The sequence below is a fragment of the Xenopus tropicalis genome, chromosome 6, assembly GCF_000004195.4.
Source record: "Xenopus tropicalis strain Nigerian chromosome 6, UCB_Xtro_10.0, whole genome shotgun sequence".
NCBI classification, from domain to species: domain Eukaryota; kingdom Metazoa; phylum Chordata; class Amphibia; order Anura; family Pipidae; genus Xenopus; species Xenopus tropicalis.
Window position 1 is genome coordinate 71,642,761 of NC_030682.2, and position 18,236 is coordinate 71,660,996.

The window sequence follows — 18,236 nt, forward strand, 5'->3', positions numbered from 1 at the left end:
GAAACGCTCCAGGTACACTAAAAGGGGAGGCGGGAGGAATAGAATAATAGACATATGCCAGAAATGTTTAAATGCTCCCCCCCATATATGTAAAGACCTATATGTGACTAACGTTAGATAAGTTACCGATGCTCTCAATGGTTTAATGAATGCTATTTCCAACACTGCATGTTTACTATTAACTTCAGGCCTATTGAATGTTACTTACAACTCTCCAGGTACACTAACAGGTCAATCAAAGGAGAGGCAAGAGGAAATAGAACAACGGAAATATACCAGAAATGTTTATAAGCCCCCCCCCCCCGTATATGTAAAGATTTATATGTGACTAATGTTAAACAAGTTACTAACGTTTTAAATGGTTTACTGAATGTTATTACAATACTGCATGTTTACTATTAACCAACAAAAGATGAGAAAAGAAGAAATAGGAAAGGGAAAAGCACTAGAAGTATCTCTATGCTCCCCCCCTATATATACAGAAACATCAAACTAAATGATGATAGTACTAGAAATAGTTCTATACTTATCCCCCCCCTCACCTATATAAAGATACAAACGCAAATAGTACCTAACAAGATATAACTGTCCCTAAACAGGCCCACTGAACGCTATCTATAATGCCTCCATGCATACTACTGCCCTATAGAAAGAGAGGAGAGAGGCAATGGGAAAAGAGAAAAGTACTGAAAAAGCTAAACCCTGTAAAGATAAGAGTATAGATAACCTTAGCATAAACCACAGAAGTATGATGCTTACCCAACTGAACACCCTCCCCTTGGCCCCCTCCCCCCCTCCCTTTTTTTTTTTTTTTTTCTTTATTATTTCCTTATTATTATATAAATATATATATGTACAAAAGCTCTAAGAGAAACAAACGTATATAACTGTTTAAATAAATGTGCAATATAATAAGAATATGTACAATTACCGAAAAATGTTACTGATTGTTATGCGTATGGCTATGGTCAGCGGTACAAGGTTTCACTCAATCCCAGTAATCTACCATAGTCTAATTCCTCATAACAGGACCGCCCTCACTAACCTTACGATAGTCGGCAATGCATATGCCTAGATACACCACCCCAAGAATGAATCAAGTAAAATACTCACCGCCCCCGGGAGCAGGAGCCCCCCTGGAGCACTTGAAACCTTGGACCTAGCACCAGACCCCCCCCATATTGGAACGCCGGAGCAGGTTCTACCAGTGTAGTGCTTGCGGCCTACACTAAGTAGTGACGTATTTGTAACCCTTACCTAACCCCCAACCTACCTCTACCTCACCCACCCACCCCCCCCCAAAAACACCCCCTCAACCAGCCCAACCCTCACCCCCTCTGGTCGGGCTATCCATACAACCTATCAAAACAATTGAAATGTCGTCTACAACGAAATCTAGGAACAAAGTGGACACGTTCAGAATTGTAAGCATTAACGCAAATGGTCTCAATTCCCCGCAAAAACGCATTCTCCTCTCATCTGACCTACAGAAACAAAAAGCCAATGTGGCCTTTATTCAAGAAACACACTTTAAAGATGGTTCAACCCCCAGATGGAACAATAGATACTTCCCAGATATATATTACAGTAAACCACAACCTTCCAAAGTCCGCGGGGTAGCAATTGTCCTATCCCGAAACTTTGGATTCACACTAACAGATAAAAAAAGTGATACCCTTGGGAGATACATTTTTATAAAAGGCACATACATGGGGCGCACATACACTTTCGCTAATATTTATCTACCTAACTCTGAACAAGCACTAGAGCTTACCAAAATTATTGATTCTTTACAAACATTCACAGAAGGCACGTTAGTGGCAGGAGGGGATTTTAACCTACCCCTAGACCCAAAACTAGATTGCTCTACCGGCCACTCCAGCATCCCTTCTAAACAATTGATACAATGTAAACAACTCCTCCACTCTATACAACTAATAGATCCCTGGCATATACTTTACCCCAGAGAGAAAGACTATTCATTTTACTCAAATAGACACAATCTATACTCAAGGATCGACTACATCCTCATATCGCATAACTACTTACATGAAGTGACAAATAGCAAAATACTAACTAGAACATGGTCAGACCACTCAATGATCGTCCTGGAACTACAAACCCCTTACCCTCCTAAAAGAGGAAGATATTAGGAAAGACTTAACAAACCAGATTGAAAACTATTTCAAAGAAAATTCGAACCTAGATACAACCCCCCTAACATGCTGGGAGGCCCATAAATGTGTAATAAGAGGACACCTCATTAAACATGGAGCTAGACGTAAAAAAGAAAAAGTAAGATTGGACCTTATAAAACAGATCCAACAACTAGAAAACATACACAAAAGCACCCACTCCGACCACACACTCCAACAACTAACAGAAGCAAGGAAACTATTAGCCAATAGCTTGAACTATTTCACACAAAAAGCCATTACAGTCTTCCGTCATAAACTATATGAGCACGGAGACAAATGTGGCAGACTACTCGCCCGAGTCCTAAAACAAAAACAAAATCAAAACTATATACCTTCCATAAAACTAAAAAATGGAACAACTGCCCATATCACAGAACAAATTACCAAAACTTTTGAAACATTCTATAGCAACTTAAATCAGCTACCAGATGAATCCACCAATACCCGCTCCGATTATAAGAAACGTCTCACAGAATTTCTCCAATCATCCCACCTTAAACATATACAAACAATAGACATAGAAGCACTAGAATCCAATATAACCCTGGAAGGACTTGAAACAGCTTTAAAAACAACCCCTACAGGCAAATCACCAGGACCGGATGGATACACCACCCTCTACTACAAAACATTCAAAGATAAATTACTCCCACACATGCTCAAAGCCTTTCAAGACATACAAAAAGGATCCCAGTTCAACAGTCAGTCACTAGAAGCCCATATTAGCCTAATACTAAAACCTGGGAAAAATCCCCAAGACCCCCGAAACTACAGACCCATTTCCTTAAGAAATGGAGACGTCAAACTACTCGCAAAAATCCTCTCCAATAGACTAAAAAATATACTACATGGAATAATAGATCCTGAACAAGTGGGTTTCACACCAGGAAGAGAAGGGAGAGACAATACCAATAGATTAATAAACCTCCTACATATGGCTAAAAAACAAAACACCAAACTAATGCTGCTATCAACAGACGCAGAAAAAGCTTTTGATAGGGTAAATTGGACATACATGTTCGCATGCCTACATCACATTGGACTTGGCCCTAAAATAATAAAATGGATACAAGCATTATACAATAACCCATCCGCCCGAATACGAGTAAATGGAACTCTGTCTAATTATATAAAGATCCAAAACGGCACGCGACAAGGATGCCCGTTATCCCCAACATTATTTATTATAGCATTAGAACCACTTCTATGTCATACCCGCTTAAACCCTGATATACGAGGGGTAACCATAGCCAACCGTCACCGCAAAATAGCAGCATACGCAGACGACCTGCTATTCTTCATCACCCAACCCATCATATCCATCCCGGTGCTTAACCAACTACTAATAAATTTCGGATACCTTAGCAACTTCAAAATAAACTTCACAAAATCCATGGCCTTAAATATATCACTCACACCACAGACTATACAGGCCCTATCTCAAAACTTCCCATACAAATGGGCCTCCCACACCTTAACATATTTAGGCATAAAAATCTCTAAAGACTACGAAAATTGGGCACTGAACAACCTAAAAAGCCTCCTAACATCCATTAAAAAAGACCTAGACAACTGGCTAAACAAACCCCTTTCATGGTTTGGACGGATGAATGTTATCAAAATGAACATAATACCTAGGATACTATACATGTTTCAAACCCTCCCCCTACACATCCCAGAATCTATATTAGACTCAATCCAAGCTACTCTCACTAAATTTATATGGCAGGGCAAAAAACCCAGACTTCGCTACAAAACATTAACAAAAGACAAAATACAAGGAGGAGTATCGCTACCCGACTGTAAAACATACTACTTAGCCTCTGTACTGGGACGTATCATTGACTGGTCACACCATGTAGACACCAAGCTGTGGATTGCTATAGAGCAACAATCAACACATAGCTACTTAATACATCTTCCTTGGCTAGATAAAAGATACAGAAAAATCAGATATACAGACCATCCTTTACTAATGAATACTCTTGCAATCTGGGATAAATGCCGCCTAAAATATAAACTTACGCAATATCCATCTCCCCTCCTGCCACTTATCAATAACCCAGCCTTTCCCGCAGGTCAACAACCAAATTACTTTGCCCACTGGCTGATAGAAGAAAACTTGCAACTGATCCACTTTATGGACAAGGGAGAATTCATAGATAAACAGAAATTACAAGCAACCAAACCATTTTCAACTATAGACCATCTGAAATACGCACAGATAAAACATTACTATCAAAGCCTGGGAGGTACACCTACACTGAGTAGACCTCTATCCTCCTTTGAAACATTAACTGCCACGACATTACCACCCACACATACCATCTCCCAACTATATAAAACTCTCAGACAAGCCTATATATACGCAAAACCTGGGTTTCTTGAATCCTGGTCTAAAGATACTGGCATACAGTTCCAGGAAAAACAATTCAGCAATTTAATGAACAAATTAGTTAAAAGCTCCAGATGCAGTAAAATTCAAGAAACAAATTACAAAATTGCCACAAGATGGTACTATACCCCATCTAAACTAAAAATAATCTATAAGCATACCAGCGATATCTGCTGGAGATGCAACAAAGAAAAAGGCTCACTGCTACACATATTCTGGACGTGTCCACTTATCCAAACTTATTGGGAAAACATCAGAAAAGCAATATACCATATCATAAATATTGACATACCCAACACCCCTGAATATATCCTACTATTCCACATTGATAAACCATTGTCTACCTTTAAAAATTCACTTGAACCGCATCTACTAAACGCAGCTAAATTACTGATACCACAAAGATGGAAACGAACCGATATTCCAACACTACAGGATTGGTACAAGAAAGTGGAAGAAATACATAAATTCAAAGAAATGTCTCTCCCATCTCCGGAGCATTACAATGCCTATAGCACAACCTTGTTCCACTGGCTAACCTTTAAAGAATCGGACTTCTACAAACAATCTACAATCTAGCCCGCCAGAAGGATACCCCTTCTCCCTCCTCGCCTCCTCCCCCCCTCCTTGCCTCCCTCTCCATTCCCCCTCCTCATGATTACAAATATTGTGTAACTCAAACGAACCCAATTTGTAAGAAGTAGACATGTACCCCTCTTCTTTTTTCTGTCTCCCTACTTGTTACTAAAATCAATAAAAAATTTATATTGGAGAAAAAAAAAACATATGCATAACTGAAAATGCAATAAAATGACTAAAAATGCACCAAAATCACAGAAAATGTAATAAAAACACCAAAATAATACACAAAAGGTATTGCACAGTGCGGTTAGTGAATACACTATCCGCAATGACAATAAAACATTTTTTTCAGGCAAGAATAAAAACGATGCAATAAAAAAAAATTTATTACTAAATTACATAAGTGTGTGTGTACACATGGCAAAATGTGTTTTGTGTGCATGTGTGTGAGTCTGCAAGTAAGTGTGAGTGCTCTAAGTGGTGTGAATGTGTGAAACCCCCCCTCAAAATGTATGTGTGTGTGTGTAATATGTGTGTGTATGTGGCACTTACCTGGGGTCAAAGAGCTGGAGATCGCAGGAGGGAGACAGGAGACGCAGGGACAGCAGCTGCAGTGAAGGATCGTGAGTGGGCGGCACAGGAAGGGAGGGAGAGAACAGAAAAAGCCAGACACGTAGAATCTACATGCTGGTGAATTCAGTATCCCAATATGACAAATCTATTGGTTATGTAGTGTGGGAACTTTTCCCTGCGGATCCAGAATGTGTAAAACTTGTTGTTTCAACAGAAGCAAATTTTAGATCTAATGTAACATGTATAAAATAAGAAACTATGTCAATTGTAATACTAAATGAGTTGTATACCTATTAGTGTTTAAACTGCCATAAACAATATGTCGGCCATACTAATCGCTCCTTAAAAAGTCGAATAAGAGAACATATATCCTCTATTGAGGATGTCAATTCCAACTCTAGAATATAGGTAAACATTTTAGGAGCTTCACTCTGAGGGGTTCCCACGACTTTCAAATAAGTGAAACCCCAGAGAGATGGTGACTTTTTATGTATCCTTAATCTGAGAGAAGCCTTCTGGATAACAGGTATGGGACCTGTTATGCAGAATACTCTTAACCTGTTTTCCGTATAAGGGGTCTTTTCATAATTTTGATTGCTGTCTTGTAATTTGGACTTTTGGATTTTATTTTTTTTACTCTTAATCTCTTAAACATTAAATAAACTCAATTTAACCCTTTATGTGCCACAGGACGTAGATTCTACGTCCTGGGTACCAAAGTACCTAAGTGCCACAGGACGTAGAATCTACATCCTGCAGCACTTTCGGGTTTACAAGCGCTGTGCTCGCTTTTAAAGCAGCGCAGCGCTTGTAAACCCCCCACAATCCTCTAGGCAACGAGCAAAGATAGACATACTCACCGGTCCCCCAGCCACGCTGATCGGGTCCCCAGCCAATGACAGCAGTGGGCACGCGATAATGATGTGTCCACTGCTGTCCCTTTAAATAGCGCCCCCCCCCCCTACCGTCTCCTCCTCCTCTCTGCCTGCCACATGTGACTGCTGGAGCCCTCCTGCTGCCTTCTTGCTGGATTGGTCGCCCCTGATTACCTGCCTGCCTGCCATGTGTGAGCTGGACTACAACTCTACACCACTGTTTATTTTGCTTATTTCTATCTAAACTGTCTAAAAAAAATTTTTTTTTCATTTCTTCTTCTATCTTTCTCATTATTACACTTTTGCACACATACACACTTATATACAACTTTGCCAAGCACACACACACACACACTTAAACACACACTTTCAGTTATACTTTTTTTTCTTTCTTTCTTTGCTTTCTTTGGCAGTCTTTTTTTAACTAAAACTTTATTTCTGATCTTGTTCTATGATTTTTTTATTTATTTGGTTGCATTTTTGTGTTTTTTTGGCGTTTTCATAATTGATTTCTGTTTTTTAATTATTTTATTGCATTTTAACTTTTCTATTGCTATTAGATGCTGAATTTGCGGTGACGTTGGTGGATCCAGGGCTCTGACCACCGATTTCATTGCAATTATTGTTCTTTCATTGCTTTTAGTGGTTTTATTGCATTTTCGTGATTTGATTTTATTACATTTGCATTGTTCTTTATTGCGTGTTTAGTGCCCCAAAAAAGGTTGCTTCTGCAGTGTCATTGGTAGATCTTCTGTTTGTTTAGGTGATTTTACTGATTTTATTGTGTTTTCTTTGCATTGTTCTTTATTGCATGTTTAGTGCCCCAAAAAAGGTTGGTTTTTCAGTGACATTGGTGGATCCAGGGCTCTGACCACTGATTTCATTGCAATTATTGTTCTTTCATTGCTTTTAGTGGTTTTATTGCATTTTCGTGATTTGATTTGGTCACGTCTTTATGTGCACCCATACATACAGTGGAGGAAATAATTATTTGACCCCTCACTGATTTTGTAAGTTTGTCCAATGACAAAGAAATGAAAAGTCTCAGAACAGTATCATTTCAATGGTAGGTTTAGTTTAACTGTGGCAGATAGCACATCAAAAGGAAAATCGAAAAAATAACTTTAAATAAAAGATAGCAACTGATTTGCGTTTCATTGAGTGAAATAAGTTTTTGAACCCCTACCAACCATTAAGAGTTCTGGCTCCCACAGAGTGGTTAGACACTTCTACTCAATTAGTCAACCTCATTAAGGACACCTGTCCTAACTAGTCACCTGTATAAAAGACACCTGTCCACAGAATCAATCAATCAAGCAGACTCCAAACTCTCCAACATGGGAAAGACCAAAGAGCTGTCCAAGGATGTCAGAGACAAAATTGTAGACCTGCACAAGGCTGGAATGGGCTACAAAACCATTAGCAAGAAGCTGGGAGAGAAGGTGACAACTGTTGGTGCGATTGTTCGAAAATGGAAGGAGCACAAAATGACCATCAATCGACCTCGCTCTGGGGCTCCACGCAAGATCTCACCTCCTGGGGTGTCAATGATTCTGAGAAAGGTGAAAAAGCATCCTAGAACTACACGGGAGGAGTTAGTTAATGACCTCAAATTAGCAGGGACCACAGTCACCAAGAAAACCATTGGAAACACATTACACCGCAATGGATTAAAATCCTGCTGGGCTCGCAAGGTCCCCCTGCTCAAGAAGGCACATGTGCAGGCCCGTCTGAAGTTTGCCAATGAACACCTGAATGATTCTGTGAGTGACTGGGAGAAGGTGCTGTGGTCTGATGAGACCAAAATAGAGCTCTTTGGCATTAACTCAACTCGCTGTGTTTGGAGGAAGAAAAATGCTGCCTATGACCCCCAAAACACCGTCCCCACCATCAAGCATGGGGGTGGAAACAATTTGCTTTGGGGGTGTTTTTCTGCTAAGGGCACAGGACAACTTATTCGCATTAACGGGAAAATGGACGGAGCCATGTATCGTGAAATCCTGAACGACAACCTCCTTCCCTCTGCCAGGAAACTGAAAATGGGTCGTGGATGGGTGTTCCAGCACGACAATGACCCAAAACATACAGCAAAGGCAACAAAGGAGTGGCTCAAGAAGAAGCACATTAAGGTCATGGAGTGGCCTAGTCAGTCTCCGGACCTTAATCCAATAGAAAACCTATGGAGGGAGCTCAAGCTCAGAGTTGCACAGAGACACCTCGAAACCTTAGGGATTTAGAGATGATCTGCAAAGAGGAGTGGGACCAACATTCCTCCTAAAATGTGCGCAAACTTGGTCATCAATTACAAGAAACGTTTGGCCTCTGTGCTTGCAAACAAGGGTTTTTCCACTAAGTATTAAGTCTTTTTTTGTTAGAGGGTTCAAAAACTTATTTCACTCAATGAAATGCAAATCAGTGGCTATCTTTTATTTAAAGTTATTTTTTCGATTTTCCTTTTGATGTGCTATCTGCCACTGTTAAAATAAACCTACCATTGAAATGATACTGTTCTGAGACTTTTCATTTCTTTGTCATTGGACAAACTTACAAAATCAGTGAGGGGTCAAATAATTATTTCCTCCACTGTATGGGGTACCGTTTTATTCAGGAAAACTTGCAGATTGATGTTTAATAAGATTTTGGTAGTTGCCATGGTGATTTTGGGGAGAAATCTAGGTTTGGATCTGGTTTTTCCTTGATTTCTGACCAAAGCGCTGACTTCTGCAAGGGACTGCGGCCACAATTTAGAATGGTATCTCTGAATAGCTGAAGGTGTGCACTTTTTGGAAATATATAGTTTGCGGGGGTTATTTCACAGGTATTGGGGGTGTTTAGACTAAATAACTGCAGGTAGTGCACATAGAGCGCAGCCCCCCAATTTTTTTTTGTAATTGCTCTTATGCATTTGGGGTGTTTGGTAGCCACCTCTTTATGTGCACCCATACATATGGGGCATCATTTTATTCGGGAGAAGTTTGTCTTTCAAATTTGCCTTGGTTCGAAAATCTTTCTGAGATTTTTTTTTTTGTGCCAAATCCACATTTGATCTTGCGTCCAAGTTTTTAAGTTTTTAGAAAAAAAACAAAAATGCAAAAAAAAACCTCAAAATTTCACGATGCACTGACAAAAAGTATTTGGCTTTTGAACGAAAACTAGATTGCACCTAGAAACCGGAAGGTCTGCAGTTTCTAAAAATACCAAACATGAGGGGATATTTTAGATTTACATATAAGTTATGCGGCATCAACTGTTACAAGCGCTTTTCCACTTTGTTCTGGTGTGATATTGTACAAAGTACTGCTTTAGTTTGGGGGTTACTTCTGGACAGGAACTGTGGGTTACCACCACATATTTGGTATTGTTGGACTTGGGAGTATCAGGGCTTTTACAAACAACAAAACAAAGTGTGTAAAATCAACTTTTCTATGGAAAAAAAACTCAAAAATATTCACAAATTTTTCATAATTTTTTTTTTTTTTTTTTACATATTTCACCCAAAATACACATTAAATCTCTAGAAAAGTTATAAAATTCAGTGTGTATGTCGAAGCCCAATTAGTGACGAAAAAAACAATATATAATTTCCCTAGTTTCATGGAGGTTTTCCTACCAAAAAACATTGTTAAAGTGAATGAGTACAAAATGCTTAAAAAACGTCTGGCACTGGGGGGAACTGAAATGACAAATTCGGCTGGCACTTAAAGGGTTAAGTGATTACTCTTAATAATTAAACATTAAATAAACCCAATGAGATTGTTTTGCCTCCAGTAAGGTTTAATTATATCTTAATTAGGATTAACCCTTTTACTGCCAGCCATTTTGGTCAAAGCGGAACTTGTATTGCCAGACAGTTTTTGAACATTTTGCACTGTTTCACTTTAGGGGCCTTTCCTCGGGGGGACTTTTAGTTTACCAAGGAAAACAATATATCGTTTTTTTCAGAACAACCTAAGCTTTCAAAATATGGTAGAATTTTTGTGTAATTCCAATTCTGTAACAAGATATAGGCTTCTAAATGTCTAAAAATGCAAAAAAAATCAAATTTTCCATAATATAATCACACATACTAGAAACAAAAATTATTTTATGCACGAATATACAACTGATTTGGAAAGTCCCATGTCTCCTGAACGTGCCAATACCAAATATATATAGTTTTATGGAGATTTCTCACTTGTATAGGTCAAAAACTCCCAGCAGTACACTACCAAATTCCCAAAGCACTGCTCCAAAAAAACTGCATACTTTGGATTTCAAGGCCAAAATTCCACTAACAGAAGGTTTATCCCAGAAAATTGTACATTTTTGGAAAGAACAGATTCTGGGGAATACAGAATAGGCACAACTGTCTGTCTACTCCAAACTATCAAGTCGCAATGCTTTCCTAAAGTTATTGGTTTTTATCAAAATTTGTGATTTTTTTTAAAGATCGCTTCAAAGCTTCTAGTCTATAGTATCTTATCTCCTACAGGTCATAAAGTAACCAAATAAAACACCCTAAATATGAATGCCTGGGGTCCACTGAACAGTTTGATGCCCAATATGTATAGGTTTACCTAAGTATGTGGCATGTAGGGGCCCCAATGTGAACATACCCCATATGAACTGTCATTTCTGTCATTTCAGCTTCTGCAAAATCAACACATTTACATCATTATATGTGGGATGAAGCTAGTAAAAAGTACGCTCACCCCAGAAAGTCATATATTTTTGGAAAGTACACATTCCCCCGAATCTAAAATGGGTACCCATGTCTTTCTACTCCAAAGTACCAAGCCGCACAGCTTTTCTAAAGTTAGCAATTTTGATGACATTTCCAAAAATCCCCTCAAAGCTTCCAATTTGAAGCATCTTATCTCCCACATAGCATTAGGTACCAAGATAAAACACCCTGAATTTGAACACCAGGGGTCCACTGAACAGTTTGATGCCCAATATGTATAGGTTTACCTAAGTATGTGGCATGTAGGGGCCCCAATGTGAACATACCCCCATATGAACTGTCATTTCTGTCATTTCAGCTCCTGCAAAATCAACACATTTACATTATTATATGTGGGATAAAGCTACAAAAAAGTACGCTCACCCCAGAAAGTCATATATTTTTGGAAAGTACACATTCCCCCGAATCTAAAATGGGTACCCATGTCTTTCTACTCCAAAGTACCAAGCCGCACAGCTTTTCTAAAGTTAGCAATTTTGATGACATTTCCAAAAATCCCCTCAAAGCTTCCAATTTGAAGCATCTTATCTCCCACATAGCATTAGGTACCAAGATAAAACACCCTGAATTTGAACACCAGGGGTCCACTGAACAGTTTGATGCCCAATATGTATAGGTTTACCCAAGTATGTGTCATGTAGGGGCCCGAATGTGAACATACCCCCATATATACTGTCATTTCTGTCATTTCAGCTTCTGCAAAATCAACACATTTACATCATTATATGTGGGATAAAGCTAGTAAAAAGTAATCTCACCCCAGAAAGTCATATATTTTTGGAAAGTACACATTCCCCTGAATCTAAAATGGGTACCCATGTCTTTCTACTCCAAAGTACCAAGCCGCACAGCTTTTCTAAAGTTAGCAATTTTGATGACATTTCCAAAAATCCCCTCAAAGCTTCCACTTTGAAGCATCTTATCTCCCACATAGCATTAGGTACCAAGATAAAACACCCTGAATTTGAACACCAGGGGTCCACTGAACAGTTTGATGCCCAATATGTATAGGTTTACCTAAGTATGTGGCATGTAGGGGCCCCAATGGGAACATACCCCCATATGATCTATCATTTCAGCTCCTGCAAAATCAACACATTTACATCCTTTATGTGGGATAATGCTACAAAAAAAGTACATTCACCCCAGAAAGCCATATATTTTTGGAAAATACACATCCCCCCGAATCTATAATGGGTAAATATTTCTTATTGCTACAAAGTACCAAGCTGTAAAGCTTTCCTAAGTTTGCAGATTTATATGACATTTTCGAAAATCGCATAAAAATGTTGCAATTTGCCGCATTTATCTCTCACAATTTCTTGATAAAGATCAGATAAAGACAAATCACCCCAAAAAGGAACACCAGAGGTCTACTGAACAGTTTGATGCCCAATATGCATAGATATACCAAAGTCTGTGGTATGTACTGAACCCAAAATGAAAATAGCGCATAAGGATTTCTCGCCTGCCAGCTCAGCTTTTGCACACAGAGCCCCCTGTCAGTGTATTATGTGCCAAAACTTCCCCTAACTATACAGATCCCCCACAAAACCATATATTTTTGGAAAGTACACATTCTGACAAATCCAACAAGGGTAAAGAGTCCTTTCTACACCAAAGTACCAATCTGCAGAGCTTTCCTAAAGTTATTGGTTTTTATGACATTTCAGAAAATCGCCTAAAAATGTTGCAATTTGTCGCATTTATCTCACACAATTTCTTGCGTACAAAGGCAAGTCACCCCAAATAGGAACACCAGAGGCCTACTGAACAGTTTGATGCCCAATATGCATAGATATACCAAAGTCTGCAGTATGTACTGAACCCTAAATGAAAATAGCGCATAAGGATTTCTCGCCTGCCAGCTCAGCTTTTGCACACAGAGCCCCCTGTCAGTGTATTATGTGCCAAAACTTCCCCTAACTATACAGAGACCCCCACAAAACCATATATTTTTGGAAAGTACACATTCTGACAAATCCAACAAAGGTAAAGAGTCCTTTCTACACCAAAGTACCAAGCCGCAAAGCTTTCCTAAAGTTATCGGTTTTTATGACATTTCAGAAAATCGCCTAAAAATGTTGCAATTTGCCGCATTTATCTCACACAATTTCTTGCGTACAAAGGCAAGTCACCCCAAATAGGAACACCAGAGGCCTACTGAACAGTTTGATGCCCAATATGCATAGATATACCAAAGTCTGCGGTATGTACTGAACCCTAAATGAAAATAGCGCATAAGGATTTCTCGCCTGCCAGCTCAGCTTTTGCACACAGAGCCCCCTGTCAGTGTATTATGTGCCAAAACTTCCCCTAACTATACAGATCCCCCACAAAACCATATATTTTTGGAAAGTACACATTCTGACAAATCCAACAAGGGTAAAGAGTCCTTTCTACACCAAAGTACCAATCTGCAGAGCTTTCCTAAAGTTATTGGTTTTTATGACATTTCAGAAAATTGCCTAAAAATGTTGCAATTTGTCACATTTATCTCACACAATTTCTTGCGTACAAAGGCAAATCACCCCCAATAGGAACACCAGAGGCCTACTGAACAGTTTGATGCCCAATATGCATAGATATACCAAAGTCTGCGGTATGTACTGAACCCTAAATGAAAATAGCGCATAAGGATTTCTCGCCTGCCAGCTCAGCTTTTGCACACAGAGCCCCCTGTCAGTGTATTATGTGCCAAAACTTCCCCTAACTATACAGATCCCCCACAAAACCATATATTTTTGGAAAGTACACATTCTGACAAATCCAACAAGGGTAAAGAGTCCTTTCTACACCAAAGTACCAATCTGCAGAGCTTTCCTAAAGTTATTGGTTTTTATGACATTTCAGAAAATTGCCTAAAAATGTTGCAATTTGTCGCATTTATCTCACACAATTTCTTGTGTACAAAGGCAAGTCACCCCAAATAGGAACACCAGAGGCCTACTGAACAGATTGATGCCCAATATGCATAGATATACCAAAGTCTGCGGTATGTACTGAACCCAAAATGAAAATAGCGCATAAGGATTTCTCGCCTGCCAGCTCAGCTTTTGCACACAGAGCCCCCTGTCAGTGTATTATGTGCAGTAACCCCCCCCTAACTATACAGTGACCCCCAGAAAACCATATATTTTTGGAAAGTACACATTCTGATGAATTCAAAATAGGTAAAGTTATTTTTGTACACCAAAGTTACACCTGGCAAAGCTACGCTAAAAACAGATCAGGAACACTTATACAGGGATAAAATGTGATAAAACCACAAAAATTGTGCAAATCAGTGAAACAACAAAATAAGTTACATGACAGTGTAATTAGTGGCCAGAATATCTGATCCAATAGTTACGCTGTCAAAATAAACAGTTTTTAGGTAAAAGAAAATAAAAACAAAGTGGTAAAATGAAAAAAAAAAAAAAAAAAAGCAAAACAAAAAAAAACCAAAGTGTTTGTGTATACATGTGTGTACATGTGTAAAAGTTGTGTGATAGTGTGTAAGTGTGTATATGAGTGTAAATAAGTGTATAAAAGTGTGAAAAATGAAAAAAAAAAAATAAAAAAAATGCTAAAATGTGTGCTGTAAGTGTGTGTAAATGTATGTAAGTGTGTATAAATGTATGTAAATGTGTGTATAAGTGTGTAAAAGTGTGTAAATGCAATAAAAAAAAAGTCCTTACCTGTTCCTGAAGACCGATCGCCTCCTTCCTCATTTGGGCCGGCGCTGGGGGAGAGGGAGGAAGCAGGAAGCAGCAGATGCGATGCGATCGCATCTGCTGCTTCCTGGAGGGTCCTGCGAGCGATCGGCTCGCAGGACCCTGATGACAGCCCCCCTGGCACATTGCCCAGGGGGGCTGTCATTGTTAGAAGCCCTCTGCAGCGGCGGCACATGCCGCCGCTGCAGAGGGCAGTGCTTAAACGCCAACGACGTATGAGACACGTCGTTGGCGTTTAAGCCCTTTTACTGCCAGCACGTATGCCATACGTGCTTGGCAGTAAAAGAGTTAAGTGCAAGGTACTGTTTTATTATTATTATTATTATAGAGAAAAAGCAAATCATTTTTAAAAATCTGAATTATTTTATTAAAATTGAGTCTGTGGGAGATTACCTTCCAGTAATTCGTAACTTTCTGGATAATGGGTTTCCAGATAAGGGATCCCATACCTGTACCTGTATTCCCCTGGGCTTGAATTCCAGATGGGATATTACATATCTTGTTTGATAATCTGATTTATACCTTGTTTTTTTTTTTTGTTTGTATTTAGTTATTTGGTTCACCTAGTGTGGACGTAGTCCCGTCTGGAATTCAAAGCTCAGATTTAAAGGAGAAGGAAAGGCTAGTTAAAGAGTTAAACTCAAGCTGCAGGCATACCTTCAGTTGTCTCAATAGTGCCCTTAAGTCTCCCCATATTTCACCTGTTCAGAAGATCTGAAGCCAAACAGGAAGAAAAACGCTGAGCTGTGTAAAGAAAGTTCCCATAATGCCTCACTCCTGCACAGACATACAGACCAAGTGAACATGCTCAGTTAGTAAGACTATGAGTCAGCTTCCTGCTGATTGGCTCAGATCCACATTCCTAAGGGGGGGAATGAGTTCTTAGCATTCTTGAGGGAGGGGGCAGCAGGAAAGAGCAGAGAAGAGAAAGCTGCGTGTCTGTGGCACAGGAATTACAGGCACAACAAATCTTTTTTCAGAGAAGTCAGTGCAGAGTTTCTGTGAGTGCTTATGGCTGTATTTACATAGACCTTTCTGATAAAGCTTACTTAGTTTTTACCTTTCTTTCTCCTTAAAGAATAATGTTATTCAGCAATATTGTTATGTATTCCTTCATTCATTTATTGTTCATTTTGGTCTGGTGAAATTTATCTTATTTCATTTACTGCTTTTAATTTAATTGATATTTTTCATTTTGACCAGTAGATGGCACGGCCTACTAATGTTTAAAAGGAATGCACATGTTATCTATTAGCCTATGATTTAAGGAGACATTTTAAATAAAGTTCATATTCAGTTATAATATTCATCCTCCCTCAAAATTTGGAATGATGCAGAAAGAAAAATGTTTTGAAAGCATTTTACCTCCTAAAACTGTCGTCATATGAGATCTGCATACACAACCTCTATAATCAGAAGCCAGAGCAAAATTAAACATGGGAGTGTCGCTTCACTCTCCCACAGGAAGTGGTCACAGCACTGACTGACAGACTTTACTCAACAGTAGCAGGAAAAAAACACCTCCCAATGTCGTCCTTCTGTGTCTCTCTGCTTGTGCTGCTGCCAGGGTAGGGGGAGCAGAGCAGGAACGGACTGCCTGTGACATCATAAAGCCCGCCCACCCTATGCATATTAACTGCACTTTAACTAGCTGCAGTTCTGTTACTGAAGTCTATCAGGGCCAGCGTCCCCAGCCACATACTGAAGACTTTAACCGGAAGCTTGCAAAAGGGCTGAGTAGAGCACAATTTTCAAGCAGTTATGGACATATTTGAACCCAAAGGTATTAAAATAAAAGCACTTCTTTTAGTTTAGTGATTGTAAAAATTTATGGTATATGTGCCCTTTAAGGGTCTTTCCCGAAACATGTCAGGCTGTCTGTTTTTAAAGGAGCAACTCATGTTTTTAACATAAGAAACAAAATACTGTTTTTTTTTTAGAGGAGTGCAGCATTTGTTCTTCTTTTTTTTCTTTTCATTATACATATGTTATACATGGGTGGCAAAACATGAAATAATGATGTGCGCCATTGGTTTAATGCTTACACGTAGTTTAATTATATTAATTATATTTTTTTTTAGACAAGTTGCATGTAATGCTTATTAGTACTGTAGCTGAAGCACTGTTCCCCCGATTATTAGAGTGGGTTTTAATTGAATTCTTTCTGGTAATGTAGTACACATATTGCCAAATTCCCTATTAATTGGCCTTCCCCTCCAAAGACTGTCCCCTCTCCAGTCCATAATGAATACTGCTGCCAGGCTTATACACCTCTCCAACCGCTCCCCCTCTGCCATGCCACTCTGAATTTTATCCTGGATGGTAGGGGAAGCCAGTGCAGAGATTGACAAACTAATGACTCTCACATTCAAAGCAGTTCATAACTCTGCCCTACCCTACATCTCTGAACTTATCTCTAGGTACCATTCAACCCGCTTGTTACGCTCCTCTACTGATCTGCTCCTCTACTGATCTGCTCCTCAACTCCTCTCTCTTTCCCACCTCACACACTCGCATTGAAGACTTTGCAAGGGCTGCCCCCGTTTGTGGGATCTTCAAGAGATCTCTAAAAACGCATTTATTTAGAGAAGCTTACCCTAATCTAGTTTAATGCCCATTCCCACACCTTGTGTCTCAACCCTTTCTCCTTGTAGATTGTAAGATCTTTTGGGCAGGGCTCTCTTCACCTCTTGGTTATTGATTGCTTTATATGTTATTCTGTATGTCCATTGTATGAAACCCACTTATTGTCCTGCGGAATATGTCGGCGCTTTATAAATAAATGTTAATAATAAAATAATAATAATAAATGCTTTTCTCAGGCTCTGGGATGCTCTAGTTTAATTTTAAAAGAAATTGTTCAGTGAAAACCTGAAACTAAGTAAACAGGTGGTGCAAAAATTTTTTTTCATTAAAAAAAATGTAATATATAAAGGCGGACGGAACAGATGCCTAACATACTAGCCAGAACTCAACTTCCTCCTTTGCAGTTCTCTAACCTGATAAAAGTCAGTAGCCTTGAGGTGACTTGAGGGCATGCTATATGGGACACAACAGTGGTTAACAGAGGTTAACCTAGCAGGGATTTGTTCTGGGAGTTTCTTAGCATTTGGAAATAGTCATTATAATGGTCCCTAAGGTATGTAATTATGTGCTGGGACTTCTTTCTTTCAC

General features: G+C 39.1%; 1 protein-coding gene across 3 annotated transcripts in view; it reads left to right on the forward strand.

Moving 5' to 3' along the window:
* Positions 1-18,236, forward strand: part of msantd3 (Myb/SANT DNA binding domain containing 3) — a 91,082-nt gene that overhangs the window by 59,337 nt on the left and 13,509 nt on the right.